The sequence below is a fragment of the Coloeus monedula genome, assembly GCF_965178545.1.
Source record: "Coloeus monedula genome assembly, chromosome: 35".
NCBI classification, from domain to species: domain Eukaryota; kingdom Metazoa; phylum Chordata; class Aves; order Passeriformes; family Corvidae; genus Coloeus; species Coloeus monedula.
The window spans coordinates 1,017,580-1,032,955 of NC_138815.1; positions in this window are offsets into that span (position 1 = coordinate 1,017,580).

Here is a 15,376-nt window from a genome sequence, read left to right on the forward strand (position 1 = left end):
AGCTGCTGAACACACCTGGGAGCATCTGCTTGCATCAAAAGAGGGCTTCAAGCTGAGAATGGCACCAGCAGCTTCCATCTGCAACAGAGAGCCAGGGAAAGGACAGGGACAGAGAATTCAGTGGAAAGACTGCGACAATTCTGCTCCCACAGATCATTCCTGCTCACAGTGTCCCTTCTAGAAAGGGGACAGCATTGCAGGCAGCCTGGACTGAGCATGTGGGGTTTGTTGTTTAGGAAACCTGCTCAGGCTTTTCCATTCTTTCCTTACAAACAGGAAAACTTCTCCTGGGCCTGTGTGCAGGCAGAGCCCTGAGGAGAGCACGTGGCACATGGTGCAGTGGGCTGGGACAGCCAGCTGCAGAGCTCCAGGGAAGAAGCCCAAAGTGTCACAATGGCTCCTTGGCTTCATGTGCATCACCTGTGTCACAATGGTCTCCTTGATTCCATGAGGCCCCACTGGGTCACAATGGCTCCTTGCTTCCATGAGGTTCCGCAGCGTGAGCATGCTCTCCTTCGATCTGCATTGTCATAATGGACAATTGCTTCCATGTGGCCCCGCTCTGTCACAATGGCCCCTTGGTTCCATAACTTTTCTATTGTAACAATGCACTCCTTGGTTCTAGGAGCTCCCCTGCTTTTTGCAGAGGTGTCTTTGGTTCCAACAAGGCCCCGCTCTGTCTCAGTGCACCCTGGCTTCCATGCGCATCTGGAGTATCACAAAGGCTCCTTGGTTCCACGAGGTCCTGCTGTGTCACAATGGATCCTGTGCGCCATGAGGCCCTACAAAGTCATCATGGAGCCTTGATTCCATATGGTTCCATTGTGTCCCACTGGTCGCCTTGGTTCCATGAGTTTCCTTAGTGTCACAATGCTCTCCATGCTTCCATGATTCCCCACAATGTCACAATGCTCTCCATGCTTCCATGAGGCCCTGTTTGCCACAATGGTCCCCTTGTGTCCATGAGGTGCAGCTGTGTCCCAATGGATGTATGGTTCCATGAGGTTCCGTGCTGTCCCCATGGTCTTCTTGAATCCGCACTGTAACAATGGACCATTGGTTCCCTGCGGCCTGGCTGTGTCTCAATGGGCTCCTTGATTCCATGGTTCCCCACGGTGTCACCATGGAGCCTTGTTTCTAGGAGGTTCTGTACTGTCACAGTTGTCTCCTTCATCCCATGAGCCCCTGCAGTGTCACAATGGCTCCTTGGTTCCATGAGGAACACAAAAGCTTTGCATCAACACTGAGCAACAGCTGCTGAACACACCTGGGAGCATCTGCTTGCATCAAAAGAGGGCTTCAAGCTGAGAATGGCACCAGCAGCTTCCATCTGCAACAGAGAGCCAGGGAAAGGACAGCGACAGAGAATTCAGTGGAAAGACTGCGACAATTCTGCTCCCACAGATCATTCCTGCTCACAGCGTCCCTTCTAGAAAGGGGACAGCATTGCAGGCAGCCTGGACTGAGCATGTGGGGTTTGTTGTTTAGGAAACCTGCTCAGGCTTTTCCATTCTTTCCTTACAAACAGGAAAACTTCTCCTGGGCCTGTGTGCAGGCAGAGCCCTGAGGAGAGCACGTGGCACATGGTGCAGTGGGCTGGGACAGCCAGCTGCAGAGCTCCAGGGAAGAAGCCCAAAGTGTCACAATGGCTCCTTGGCTTCATGTGCATCACCTGTGTCACAATGGTCTCCTTGATTCCATGAGGCCCCACTGGGTCACAATGGCTCCTTGCTTCCATGAGGTTCCGCAGCGTTAGCATGCTCTCCTTCGATCTGCATTGTCATAATGGACAATTGCTTCCATGTGGCCCCGCTCTGTCACAATGGCCCCTTGGTTCCATAGCTTTTCTATTGTAACAATGCACTCCTTGGTTCTAGGAGCTCCCCTGCTTTTTGCAGAGGTGTCTTTGGTTCCAACAAGGCCCCGCTCTGTCTCAGTGCACCCTGGCTTCCATGCGCATCTGGAGTATCACAAAGGCTCCTTGGTTCCACGAGGTCCTGCTGTGTCACAATGGATCCTGTGCGCCATGAGGCCCTACAAAGTCATCATGGAGCCTTGATTCCATATGGTTCCATTGTGTCCCACTGGTCGCCTTGGTTCCATGAGTTTCCTTAGTGTCACAATGCTCTCCATGCTTCCATGATTCCCCACAATGTCACAATGCTCTCCATGCTTCCATGAGGCCCTGTTTGCCACAATGGTCCCCTTGTGTCCATGAGGTGCAGCTGTGTCCCAATGGATGTATGGTTCCATGAGGTTCCGTGCTGTCCCCATGGTCTTCTTGAATCCGCACTGTAACAATGGACCATTGGTTCCCTGCGGCCTGGCTGTGTCTCAATGGGCTCCTTGATTCCATGGTTCCCCACGGTGTCACCATGGAGCCTTGTTTCTAGGAGGTTCTGTACTGTCACAGTTGTCTCCTTCATCCCATGAGCCCCTGCAGTGTCACAATGGCTCCTTGGTTCCATGAGGAACACAAAAGCTTTGCATCAACACTGAGCAACAGCTGCTGAACACACCTGGGAGCATCTGCTTGCATCAAAAGAGGGCTTCAAGCTGAGAATGGCACCAGCAGCTTCCATCTGCAACAGAGAGCCAGGGAAAGGACAGCGACAGAGAATTCAGTGGAAAGACTGCGACAATTCTGCTCCCACAGATCATTCCTGCTCACAGCGTCCCTTCTAGAAAGGGGACAGCATTGCAGGCAGCCTGGACTGAGCATGTGGGGTTTGTTGTTTAGGAAACCTGCTCAGGCTTTTCCATTCTTTCCTTACAAACAGGAAAACTTCTCCTGGGCCTGTGTGCAGGCAGAGCCCTGAGGAGAGCACGTGGCACATGGTGCAGTGGGCTGGGACAGCCAGCTGCAGAGCTCCAGGGAAGAAGCCCAAAGTGTCACAATGGCTCCTTGGCTTCATGTGCATCACCTGTGTCACAATGGTCTCCTTGATTCCATGAGGCCCCACTGGGTCACAATGGCTCCTTGCTTCCATGAGGTTCCGCAGCGTGAGCATGCTCTCCTTCGATCTGCATTGTCATAATGGACAATTGCTTCCATGTGGCCCCGCTCTGTCACAATGGCCCCTTGGTTCCATAACTTTTCTATTGTAACAATGCACTCCTTGGTTCTAGGAGCTCCCCTGCTTTTTGCAGAGGTGTCTTTGGTTCCAACAAGGCCCCGCTCTGTCTCAGTGCACCCTGGCTTCCATGCGCATCTGGAGTATCACAAAGGCTCCTTGGTTCCACGAGGTCCTGCTGTGTCACAATGGATCCTGTGCGCCATGAGGCCCTACAAAGTCATCATGGAGCCTTGGTTCCATGTGGTTCCATTGTGTCCCAGTGGTCGCCTTGGTTCCATGAGTTTCCTTAGTGTCACAATGCTCTCCATGCTTCCATGATTCCCCACAATGTCACAATGCTCTCCATGCTTCCATGAGGCCCTGTTTGCCACAATGGTCCCCTTGTGTCCATGAGGTGCAGCTGTGTCCCAATGGATGTATGGTTCCATGAGGTTCCGTGCTGTCCCCATGGTCTTCTTGAATCCGCACTGTAACAATGGACCATTGGTTCCCTGCGGCGTGGCTGTGTCTCAATGGGCTCCTTGATTCCATGGTTCCCCACGGTGTCACCATGGAGCCTTGTTTCTAGGAGGTTCTGTACTGTCACAGTTGTCTCCTTCATCCCATGAGCCCCTGCAGTGTCACAATGGCTCCTTGGTTCCATGAGGAACACAAAAGCTTTGCATCAACACTGAGCAACAGCTGCTGAACACACCTGGGAGCATCTGCTTGCATCAAAAGAGGGCTTCAAGCTGAGAATGGCACCAGCAGCTTCCATCTGCAACAGAGAGCCAGGGAAAGGACAGCGACAGAGAATTCAGTGGAAAGACTGCGACAATTCTGCTCCCACAGATCATTCCTGCTCACAGCGTCCCTTCTAGAAAGGGGACAGCATTGCAGGCAGCCTGGACTGAGCATGTGGGGTTTGTTGTTTAGGAAACCTGCTCAGGCTTTTCCATTCTTTCCTTACAAACAGGAAAACTTCTCCTGGGCCTGTGTGCAGGCAGAGCCCTGAGGAGAGCACGTGGCACATGGTGCAGTGGGCTGGGACAGCCAGCTGCAGAGCTCCAGGGAAGAAGCCCAAAGTGTCACAATGGCTCCTTGGCTTCATGTGCATCACCTGTGTCACAATGGTCTCCTTGATTCCATGAGGCCCCACTGGGTCACAATGGCTCCTTGCTTCCATGAGGTTCCGCAGTGCGAGCATGCTCTCCTTCGATCCGCATTGTCATAATGGACAATTGCTTCCATGTGGCCCCGCTCTGTCACAATGGCCCCTTGGTTCCATAGCTTTTCTATTGTAACAATGCACTCCTTGGTTCTAGGAGCTCCCCTGCTTTTTGCAGAGGTGTCTTTGGTTCCAACAAGGCCCCGCTCTGTCTCAGTGCACCCTGGCTTCCATGCGCATCTGGAGTATCACAAAGGCTCCTTGGTTCCACGAGGTCCTGCTGTGTCACAATGGATCCTGTGCGCCATGAGGCCCTACAAAGTCATCATGGAGCCTTGATTCCATATGGTTCCATTGTGTCCCACTGGTCGCCTTGGTTCCATGAGTTTCCTTACTGTCACAGTGCTCTCCATGCTTCCATGATTCCCCACAATGTCACAATGCTCTCCATGCTTCCATGAGGCCCTGCTTTGCCACAGTGGTCCCCTTGTGTCCATGAGGCCCCGCTGTGTCCCAATGATCGCCTTGGTTCCATGAGTTACCTTAGTGTCACAATGCTCTCCATGCTTCCATGATTCCCCACAATGTCACAATGCTCTCCATGCTTCCATGAGGCCCTGTTTGCCACAATGGTCCCCTTGTGTCCATGAGGCCCTGCTGTGTCCCAATGGATGTATGGTTCCATGAGGTTCCGTGCTGTCATCATGGTTTTCTTGAATACGCAGTGTAAAAATGGACCATTGGTTCCAGGTGGCCTCTCTGTGTCACAACGGGCTCCTTGATTTCATTATTCCCCACGGTGTCACCATGGAGCCTTGTTTCTAGGAGGTTCTGTACTGTCATAATTGTCTCCTTGATCCCATGAGCCCCTGCAGTGTCACAATGGCTCCTTGGTTCCATGAGGAACACAAAAGCTTTGCATCAACATTGAGCTACAGCTGCTGAACACACCTGGGAGCATCTGCTTGCATCAAAAGAGGGCTTCAAGCTGAGAATGGCACCAGCAGCTTCCATCTGCAACAGAGAGCCAGGGAAAGGACAGCGACAGAGAATTCAGTGGAAAGACTGCGACAATTCGGCTCCCACAGATCATTCCTGCTCACAGTGTCCCTTCTAGAAAGGGGACAGCATTGCAGGCAGCCTGGACTGAGCATGTGAGGTTTGTTGTTTAGGAAACCTGCTCAGGCTTTTCCATTCTTTCCCTACAAACAGGAAAACTTCTCCTGGGCCTGTGTGCAGGCAGAGCCCTGAGGAGAGCATGTGGCACATGGTGCAGTGGGCTGGGACAGCCAGCTGCAGAGCTCCAGGGAAGAAGCCCAAAGTGTCACAATGGCTCCTTGGCTTCATGTGCATCACCTGTGTCACAATGGTCTCCTTGATTCCATGAGGCCCCACTGGGTCACAATGGCTCCTTGCTTCCATGAGGTTCCGCAGTGCGAGCATGCTCTCCTTCGATCCGCATTGTCATAATGGACAATTGCTTCCATGTGGCCCCGCTCTGTCACAATGGCCCCTTGGTTCCATAGCTTTTCTATTGTAACAATGCACTCCTTGGTTCTAGGAGCTCCCCTGCTTTTTGCAGAGGTGTCTTTGCTTCCAACAAGGCCCCGCTCTGTCTCAGTGCACCCTGGCTTCCATGCGCATCTGGAGTATCACAAAGGCTCCTTGGTTCCACGAGGTCCTGCTGTGTCACAATGGATCCTGTGCGCCATGAGGCCCTACAAAGTCATCATGGAGCCTTGGTTCCATGTGGTTCCATTGTGTCCCACTGGTCGCCTTGGTTCCATGAGTTTCCTTACTGTCACAATGCTCTCCATGCTTCCATGATTCCCCACAATGTCACAATGCTCTCCATGCTTCCATGAGGCCCTGCTTTGCCACAGTGGTCCCCTTGTGTCCATGAGGCCCTGCTTTGCCACAGTGGTCCCCTTGTGTCCATGAGGCCCCGCTGTGTCCCAATGATCGCCTTGGTTCCATGGGTTTCCTTACTGTCACAATGCTCTCCATGCTTCCATGATTCCCCACAATGTCACAATGCTCTCCATACTTCCATGAGGCCCTGTTTGCCACAATGGTCCCCTTGTGTCCATGAGGCCCTGCTGTGTCCCAATGATCGCCTTGGTTCCATGAGTTTCCTTACTGTCACAATGCTCTCCATGCTTCCATGATTCCCCACAATGTCACAATGCTCTCCATACTTCCATGAGGCCCTGTTTGCCACAATGGTCCCCTTGTGTCCATGAGGCCCTGCTGTGTCCCAATGGATGTATGGTTCCATGAGGATCCGTGCTGTCATCATGGCCTTCTTGAATACGCAGTGTAAAAATGGACCATTGGTTCCAGGTGGCCTCTCTGTGTCACAACGGGCTCCTTGATTTCATGATTCCCCACGGTGTCACCATGGAGCCTTGTTTCTAGGAGGTTCTGTACTGTCACAGTTGTCTCCTTCATCCCATGAGCCCCTGCAGTGTCACAATGGCTCCTTGGTTCCATGAGGAACACAAAAGCTTTGCATCAACACTGAACAACAGCTGCTGAACACACCTGGGAGCATCTGCTTGCATCAAAAGAGGGCTTCAAGCTGAGAATGGCACCAGCAGCTTCCATCTGCAACAGAGAGCCAGGGAAAGGACAGCGACAGAGAATTCAGTGGAAAGACTGCGACAATTCTGCTCCCACAGATCATTCCTGCTCACAGTGTCCCTTCTAGAAAGGGGACAGCATTGCAGGCAGCCTGGACTGAGCATGTGGGGTTTGTTGTTTAGGAAACCTGCTCAGGCTTTTCCATTCTTTCCTTACAAACAGGAAAACTTCTCCTGGGCCTGTGTGCAGGCAGAGCCCTGAGGAGAGCACGTGGCACATGGTGCAGTGGGCTGGGACAGCCAGCTGCAGAGCTCAAGGGAAGAAGCCCAAAGTGTCACAATGGCTCCTTGGCTTCATGTGCATCACCTGTGTCACAATGGTCTCCTTGATTCCATGAGGCCCCACTGGGTCACAATGGCTCCTTGCTTCCATGAGGTTCCGCAGCGTGAGCATGCTCTCCTTCGATCTGCATTGTCATAATGGACAATTGCTTCCATGTGGCCCCGCTCTGTCACAATGGCCCCTTGGTTCCATAACTTTTCTATTGTAACAATGCACTCCTTGGTTCTAGGAGCTCCCCTGCTTTTTGCAGAGGTGTCTTTGGTTCCAACAAGGCCCCGCTCTGTCTCAGTGCACCCTGGCTTCCATGCGCATCTGGAGTATCACAAAGGCTCCTTGGTTCCACGAGGTCCTGCTGTGTCACAATGGATCCTGTGCGCCATGAGGCCCTACAAAGTCATCATGGAGCCTTGATTCCATATGGTTCCATTGTGTCCCACTGGTCGCCTTGGTTCCATGAGTTTCCTTAGTGTCACAATGCTCTCCATGCTTCCATGATTCCCCACAATGTCACAATGCTCTCCATGCTTCCATGAGGCCCTGTTTGCCACAATGGTCCCCTTGTGTCCATGAGGTGCAGCTGTGTCCCAATGGATGTATGGTTCCATGAGGTTCCGTGCTGTCCCCATGGTCTTCTTGAATCCGCACTGTAACAATGGACCATTGGTTCCCTGCGGCCTGGCTGTGTCTCAATGGGCTCCTTGATTCCATGGTTCCCCACGGTGTCACCATGGAGCCTTGTTTCTAGGAGGTTCTGTACTGTCACAGTTGTCTCCTTCATCCCATGAGCCCCTGCAGTGTCACAATGGCTCCTTGGTTCCATGAGGAACACAAAAGCTTTGCATCAACACTGAGCAACAGCTGCTGAACACACCTGGGAGCATCTGCTTGCATCAAAAGAGGGCTTCAAGCTGAGAATGGCACCAGCAGCTTCCATCTGCAACAGAGAGCCAGGGAAAGGACAGCGACAGAGAATTCAGTGGAAAGACTGCGACAATTCTGCTCCCACAGATCATTCCTGCTCACAGCGTCCCTTCTAGAAAGGGGACAGCATTGCAGGCAGCCTGGACTGAGCATGTGGGGTTTGTTGTTTAGGAAACCTGCTCAGGCTTTTCCATTCTTTCCTTACAAACAGGAAAACTTCTCCTGGGCCTGTGTGCAGGCAGAGCCCTGAGGAGAGCACGTGGCACATGGTGCAGTGGGCTGGGACAGCCAGCTGCAGAGCTCCAGGGAAGAAGCCCAAAGTGTCACAATGGCTCCTTGGCTTCATGTGCATCACCTGTGTCACAATGGTCTCCTTGATTCCATGAGGCCCCACTGGGTCACAATGGCTCCTTGCTTCCATGAGGTTCCGCAGCGTGAGCATGCTCTCCTTCGATCTGCATTGTCATAATGGACAATTGCTTCCATGTGGCCCCGCTCTGTCACAATGGCCCCTTGGTTCCATAGCTTTTCTATTGTAACAATGCACTCCTTGGTTCTAGGAGCTCCCCTGCTTTTTGCAGAGGTGTCTTTGGTTCCAACAAGGCCCCGCTCTGTCTCAGTGCACCCTGGCTTCCATGCGCATCTGGAGTATCACAAAGGCTCCTTGGTTCCACGAGGTCCTGTTGTGTCACAATGGATCCTGTGCGCCATGAGGCCCTACAAAGTCATCATGGAGCCTTGATTTCATATGGTTCCATTGTGTCCCACTGGTCGCCTTGGTTCCATGAGTTTCCTTACTGTCACAATGCTCTCCATGCTTCCATGATTCCCCACAATGTCACAATGCTCTCCATGCTTCCATGAGGCCCTGTTTGCCACAATGGTCCCCTTGTGTCCATGAGGCCCTGCTGTGTCCCAATGGATGTATGGTTCCATGAGGTTCCGTGCTGTCATCATGGTTTTCTTGAATACGCAGTGTAAAAATGGACCATTGGTTCCAGGTGGCCTCTCTGTGTCACAACGGGCTCCTTGATTTCATGATTCCCCACGGTGTCACCATGGAGCCTTGTTTCTAGGAGGTTCTGTACTGTCACAATTGTCTCCTTCATCCCATGAGCCCCTGCAGTGTCACAATGGCTCCTTGGTTCCATGAGGAACACAAAAGCTTTGCATCAACATTGAGCTACAGCTGCTGAACACACCTGGGAGCATCTGCTTGCATCAAAAGAGGGCTTCAAGCTGAGAATGGCACCAGCAGCTTCCATCTGCAACAGAGAGCCAGGGAAAGGACAGGGACAGAGAATTCAGTGGAAAGACTGCGACAATTCGGCTCCCACAGATCATTCCTGCTCACAGTGTCCCTTCTAGAAAGGGGACAGCATTGCAGGCAGCCTGGACTGAGCATGTGAGGTTTGTTGTTTAGGAAACCTGCTCAGGCTTTTCCATTCTTTCCCTACAAACAGGAAAACTTCTCCTGGGCCTGTGTGCAGGCAGAGCCCTGAGGAGAGCATGTGGCACATGGTGCAGTGGGCTGGGACAGCCAGCTGCAGAGCTCCAGGGAAGAAGCCCAAAGTGTCACAATGGCTCCTTGGCTTCATGTGCATCACCTGTGTCACAATGGTCTCCTTGATTCCATGAGGCCCCACTGGGTCACAATGGCTCCTTGCTTCCATGAGGTTCCACAGTGCGAGCATGCTCTCCTTCGATCCGCATTGTCATAATGGACAATTGCTTCCATGTGGCCCCGCTCTGTCACAATGGCCCCTTGGTTCCATAACTTTTCTATTGTAACAATGCACTCCTTGGTTCTAGGAGCTCCCCTGCTTTTTGCAGAGGTGTCTTTGGTTCCAACAAGGCCCCGCTCTGTCTCAGTGCACCCTGGCTTCCATGCGCATCTGGAGTATCACAAAGGCTCCTTGGTTCCACGAGGTCCTGCTGTGTCACAATGGATCCTGTACGCCATGAGGCCCTACAAAGTCATCATGGAGCCTTGGTTCCATGTGGTTCCATTGTGTCCCACTGGTCGCCTTGGTTCCATGAGTTTCCTTACTGTCACAATGCTCTCCATGCTTCCATGATTCCCCACAATGTCACAATGCTCTCCATACTTCCATGAGGCCCTGTTTGCCACAATGGTCCCCTTGTGTCCATGAGGCCCTGCTGTGTCCCAATGATCGCCTTGGTTCCATGAGTTTCCTTAGTGTCACAATGCTCTCCATGCTTCCATGATTCCCCACAATGTCACAATGCTCTCCATGCTTCCATGAGGCCCTGTTTGCCACAATGGTCCCCTTGTGTCCATGAGGTGCAGCTGTGTCCCAATGGATGTATGGTTCCATGAGGTTCCGTGCTGTCCCCATGGTCTTCTTGAATCCGCACTGTAACAATGGACCATTGGTTCCCTGCGGCCTGGCTGTGTCTCAATGGGCTCCTTGATTCCATGGTTCCCCACGGTGTCACCATGGAGCCTTGTTTCTAGGAGGTTCTGTACTGTCACAGTTGTCTCCTTCATCCCATGAGCCCCTGCAGTGTCACAATGGCTCCTTGGTTCCATGAGGAACACAAAAGCTTTGCATCAACACTGAACAACAGCTGCTGAACACACCTGGGAGCATCTGCTTGCATCAAAAGAGGGCTTCAAGCTGAGAATGGCACCAGCAGCTTCCATCTGCAACAGAGAGCCAGGGAAAGGACAGGGACAGAGAATTCAGTGGAAAGACTGCGACAATTCTGCTCCCACAGATCATTCCTGCTCACAGCGTCCCTTCTAGAAAGGGGACAGCATTGCAGGCAGCCTGGACTGAGCATGTGGGGTTTGTTGTTTAGGAAACCTGCTCAGGCTTTTCCATTCTTTCCTTACAAACAGGAAAACTTCTCCTGGGCCTGTGTGCAGGCAGAGCCCTGAGGAGAGCACGTGGCACATGGTGCAGTGGGCTGGGACAGCCAGCTGCAGAGCTCAAGGGAAGAAGCCCAAAGTGTCACAATGGCTCCTTGGCTTCATGTGCATCACCTGTGTCACAATGGTCTCCTTGATTCCATGAGGCCCCACTGGGTCACAATGGCTCCTTGCTTCCATGAGGTTCCGCAGCGTGAGCATGCTCTCCTTCGATCTGCATTGTCATAATGGACAATTGCTTCCATGTGGCCCCGCTCTGTCACAATGGCCCCTTGGTTCCATAGCTTTTCTATTGTAACAATGCACTCCTTGGTTCTAGGAGCTCCCCTGCTTTTTGCAGAGGTGTCTTTGGTTCCAACAAGGCCCCGCTCTGTCTCAGTGCACCCTGGCTTCCATGCGCATCTGGAGTATCACAAAGGCTCCTTGGTTCCACGAGGTCCTGTTGTGTCACAATGGATCCTGTGCGCCATGAGGCCCTACAAAGTCATCATGGAGCCTTGATTTCATATGGTTCCATTGTGTCCCACTGGTCGCCTTGGTTCCATGAGTTTCCTTAGTGTCACAATGCTCTCCATGCTTCCATGATTCCCCACAATGTCACAATGCTCTCCATGCTTCCATGAGGCCCTGCTATGCCACAGTGGTCCCCTTGTGTCCATGAGGCCCTGCTGTGTCCCAATGGATGTATGGTTCCATGAGGATCCGTGCTGTCATCATGGCCTTCTTGAATACGCAGTGTAAAAATGGACCATTGGTTCCAGGTGGCCTCTCTGTGTCACAACGGGCTCCTTGATTTCATGATTCCCCACGGTGTCACCATGGAGCCTTGTTTCTAGGAGGTTCTGTACTGTCACAGTTGTCTCCTTCATCCCATGAGCCCCTGCAGTGTCACAATGGCTCCTTGGTTCCATGAGGAACACAAAAGCTTTGCATCAACACTGAACAACAGCTGCTGAACACACCTGGGAGCATCTGCTTGCATCAAAAGAGGGCTTCAAGCTGAGAATGGCACCAGCAGCTTCCATCTGCAACAGAGAGCCAGGGAAAGGACAGCGACAGAGAATTCAGTGGAAAGACTGCGACAATTCTGCTCCCACAGATCATTCCTGCTCACAGTGTCCCTTCTAGAAAGGGGACAGCATTGCAGGCAGCCTGGACTGAGCATGTGGGGTTTGTTGTTTAGGAAACCTGCTCAGGCTTTTCCATTCTTTCCTTACAAACAGGAAAACTTCTCCTGGGCCTGTGTGCAGGCAGAGCCCTGAGGAGAGCACGTGGCACATGGTGCAGTGGGCTGGGACAGCCAGCTGCAGAGCTCAAGGGAAGAAGCCCAAAGTGTCACAATGGCTCCTTGGCTTCATGTGCATCACCTGTGTCACAATGGTCTCCTTGATTCCATGAGGCCCCACTGGGTCACAATGGCTCCTTGCTTCCATGAGGTTCCGCAGCGTGAGCATGCTCTCCTTCGATCTGCATTGTCATAATGGACAATTGCTTCCATGTGGCCCCGCTCTGTCACAATGGCCCCTTGGTTCCATAACTTTTCTATTGTAACAATGCACTCCTTGGTTCTAGGAGCTCCCCTGCTTTTTGCAGAGGTGTCTTTGGTTCCAACAAGGCCCCGCTCTGTCTCAGTGCACCCTGGCTTCCATGCGCATCTGGAGTATCACAAAGGCTCCTTGGTTCCACGAGGTCCTGCTGTGTCACAATGGATCCTGTGCGCCATGAGGCCCTACAAAGTCATCATGGAGCCTTGATTCCATATGGTTCCATTGTGTCCCACTGGTCGCCTTGGTTCCATGAGTTTCCTTAGTGTCACAATGCTCTCCATGCTTCCATGATTCCCCACAATGTCACAATGCTCTCCATGCTTCCATGAGGCCCTGTTTGCCACAATGGTCCCCTTGTGTCCATGAGGTGCAGCTGTGTCCCAATGGATGTATGGTTCCATGAGGTTCCGTGCTGTCCCCATGGTCTTCTTGAATCCGCACTGTAACAATGGACCATTGGTTCCCTGCGGCCTGGCTGTGTCTCAATGGGCTCCTTGATTCCATGGTTCCCCACGGTGTCACCATGGAGCCTTGTTTCTAGGAGGTTCTGTACTGTCACAGTTGTCTCCTTCATCCCATGAGCCCCTGCAGTGTCACAATGGCTCCTTGGTTCCATGAGGAACACAAAAGCTTTGCATCAACACTGAGCAACAGCTGCTGAACACACCTGGGAGCATCTGCTTGCATCAAAAGAGGGCTTCAAGCTGAGAATGGCACCAGCAGCTTCCATCTGCAACAGAGAGCCAGGGAAAGGACAGCGACAGAGAATTCAGTGGAAAGACTGCGACAATTCTGCTCCCACAGATCATTCCTGCTCACAGCGTCCCTTCTAGAAAGGGGACAGCATTGCAGGCAGCCTGGACTGAGCATGTGGGGTTTGTTGTTTAGGAAACCTGCTCAGGCTTTTCCATTCTTTCCTTACAAACAGGAAAACTTCTCCTGGGCCTGTGTGCAGGCAGAGCCCTGAGGAGAGCACGTGGCACATGGTGCAGTGGGCTGGGACAGCCAGCTGCAGAGCTCCAGGGAAGAAGCCCAAAGTGTCACAATGGCTCCTTGGCTTCATGTGCATCACCTGTGTCACAATGGTCTCCTTGATTCCATGAGGCCCCACTGGGTCACAATGGCTCCTTGCTTCCATGAGGTTCCGCAGCGTGAGCATGCTCTCCTTCGATCTGCATTGTCATAATGGACAATTGCTTCCATGTGGCCCCGCTCTGTCACAATGGCCCCTTGGTTCCATAGCTTTTCTATTGTAACAATGCACTCCTTGGTTCTAGGAGCTCCCCTGCTTTTTGCAGAGGTGTCTTTGGTTCCAACAAGGCCCCGCTCTGTCTCAGTGCACCCTGGCTTCCATGCGCATCTGGAGTATCACAAAGGCTCCTTGGTTCCACGAGGTCCTGTTGTGTCACAATGGATCCTGTGCGCCATGAGGCCCTACAAAGTCATCATGGAGCCTTGATTTCATATGGTTCCATTGTGTCCCACTGGTCGCCTTGGTTCCATGAGTTTCCTTACTGTCACAATGCTCTCCATGCTTCCATGATTCCCCACAATGTCACAATGCTCTCCATGCTTCCATGAGGCCCTGTTTGCCACAATGGTCCCCTTGTGTCCATGAGGCCCTGCTGTGTCCCAATGGATGTATGGTTCCATGAGGTTCCGTGCTGTCATCATGGTTTTCTTGAATACGCAGTGTAAAAATGGACCATTGGTTCCAGGTGGCCTCTCTGTGTCACAACGGGCTCCTTGATTTCATGATTCCCCACGGTGTCACCATGGAGCCTTGTTTCTAGGAGGTTCTGTACTGTCACAATTGTCTCCTTCATCCCATGAGCCCCTGCAGTGTCACAATGGCTCCTTGGTTCCATGAGGAACACAAAAGCTTTGCATCAACATTGAGCTACAGCTGCTGAACACACCTGGGAGCATCTGCTTGCATCAAAAGAGGGCTTCAAGCTGAGAATGGCACCAGCAGCTTCCATCTGCAACAGAGAGCCAGGGAAAGGACAGGGACAGAGAATTCAGTGGAAAGACTGCGACAATTCGGCTCCCACAGATCATTCCTGCTCACAGTGTCCCTTCTAGAAAGGGGACAGCATTGCAGGCAGCCTGGACTGAGCATGTGAGGTTTGTTGTTTAGGAAACCTGCTCAGGCTTTTCCATTCTTTCCCTACAAACAGGAAAACTTCTCCTGGGCCTGTGTGCAGGCAGAGCCCTGAGGAGAGCATGTGGCACATGGTGCAGTGGGCTGGGACAGCCAGCTGCAGAGCTCCAGGGAAGAAGCCCAAAGTGTCACAATGGCTCCTTGGCTTCATGTGCATCACCTGTGTCACAATGGTCTCCTTGATTCCATGAGGCCCCACTGGGTCACAATGGCTCCTTGCTTCCATGAGGTTCCACAGTGCGAGCATGCTCTCCTTCGATCCGCATTGTCATAATGGACAATTGCTTCCATGTGGCCCCGCTCTGTCACAATGGCCCCTTGGTTCCATAACTTTTCTATTGTAACAATGCACTCCTTGGTTCTAGGAGCTCCCCTGCTTTTTGCAGAGGTGTCTTTGGTTCCAACAAGGCCCCGCTCTGTCTCAGTGCACCCTGGCTTCCATGCGCATCTGGAGTATCACAAAGGCTCCTTGGTTCCACGAGGTCCTGCTGTGTCACAATGGATCCTGTACGCCATGAGGCCCTACAAAGTCATCATGGAGCCTTGGTTCCATGTGGTTCCATTGTGTCCCACTGGTCGCCTTGGTTCCATGAGTTTCCTTACTGTCACAATGCTCTCCATGCTTCCATGATTCCCCACAATGTCACAATGCTCTCCATACTTCCATGAGGCCCTGTTTGCCACAATGGTCCCCTTGTG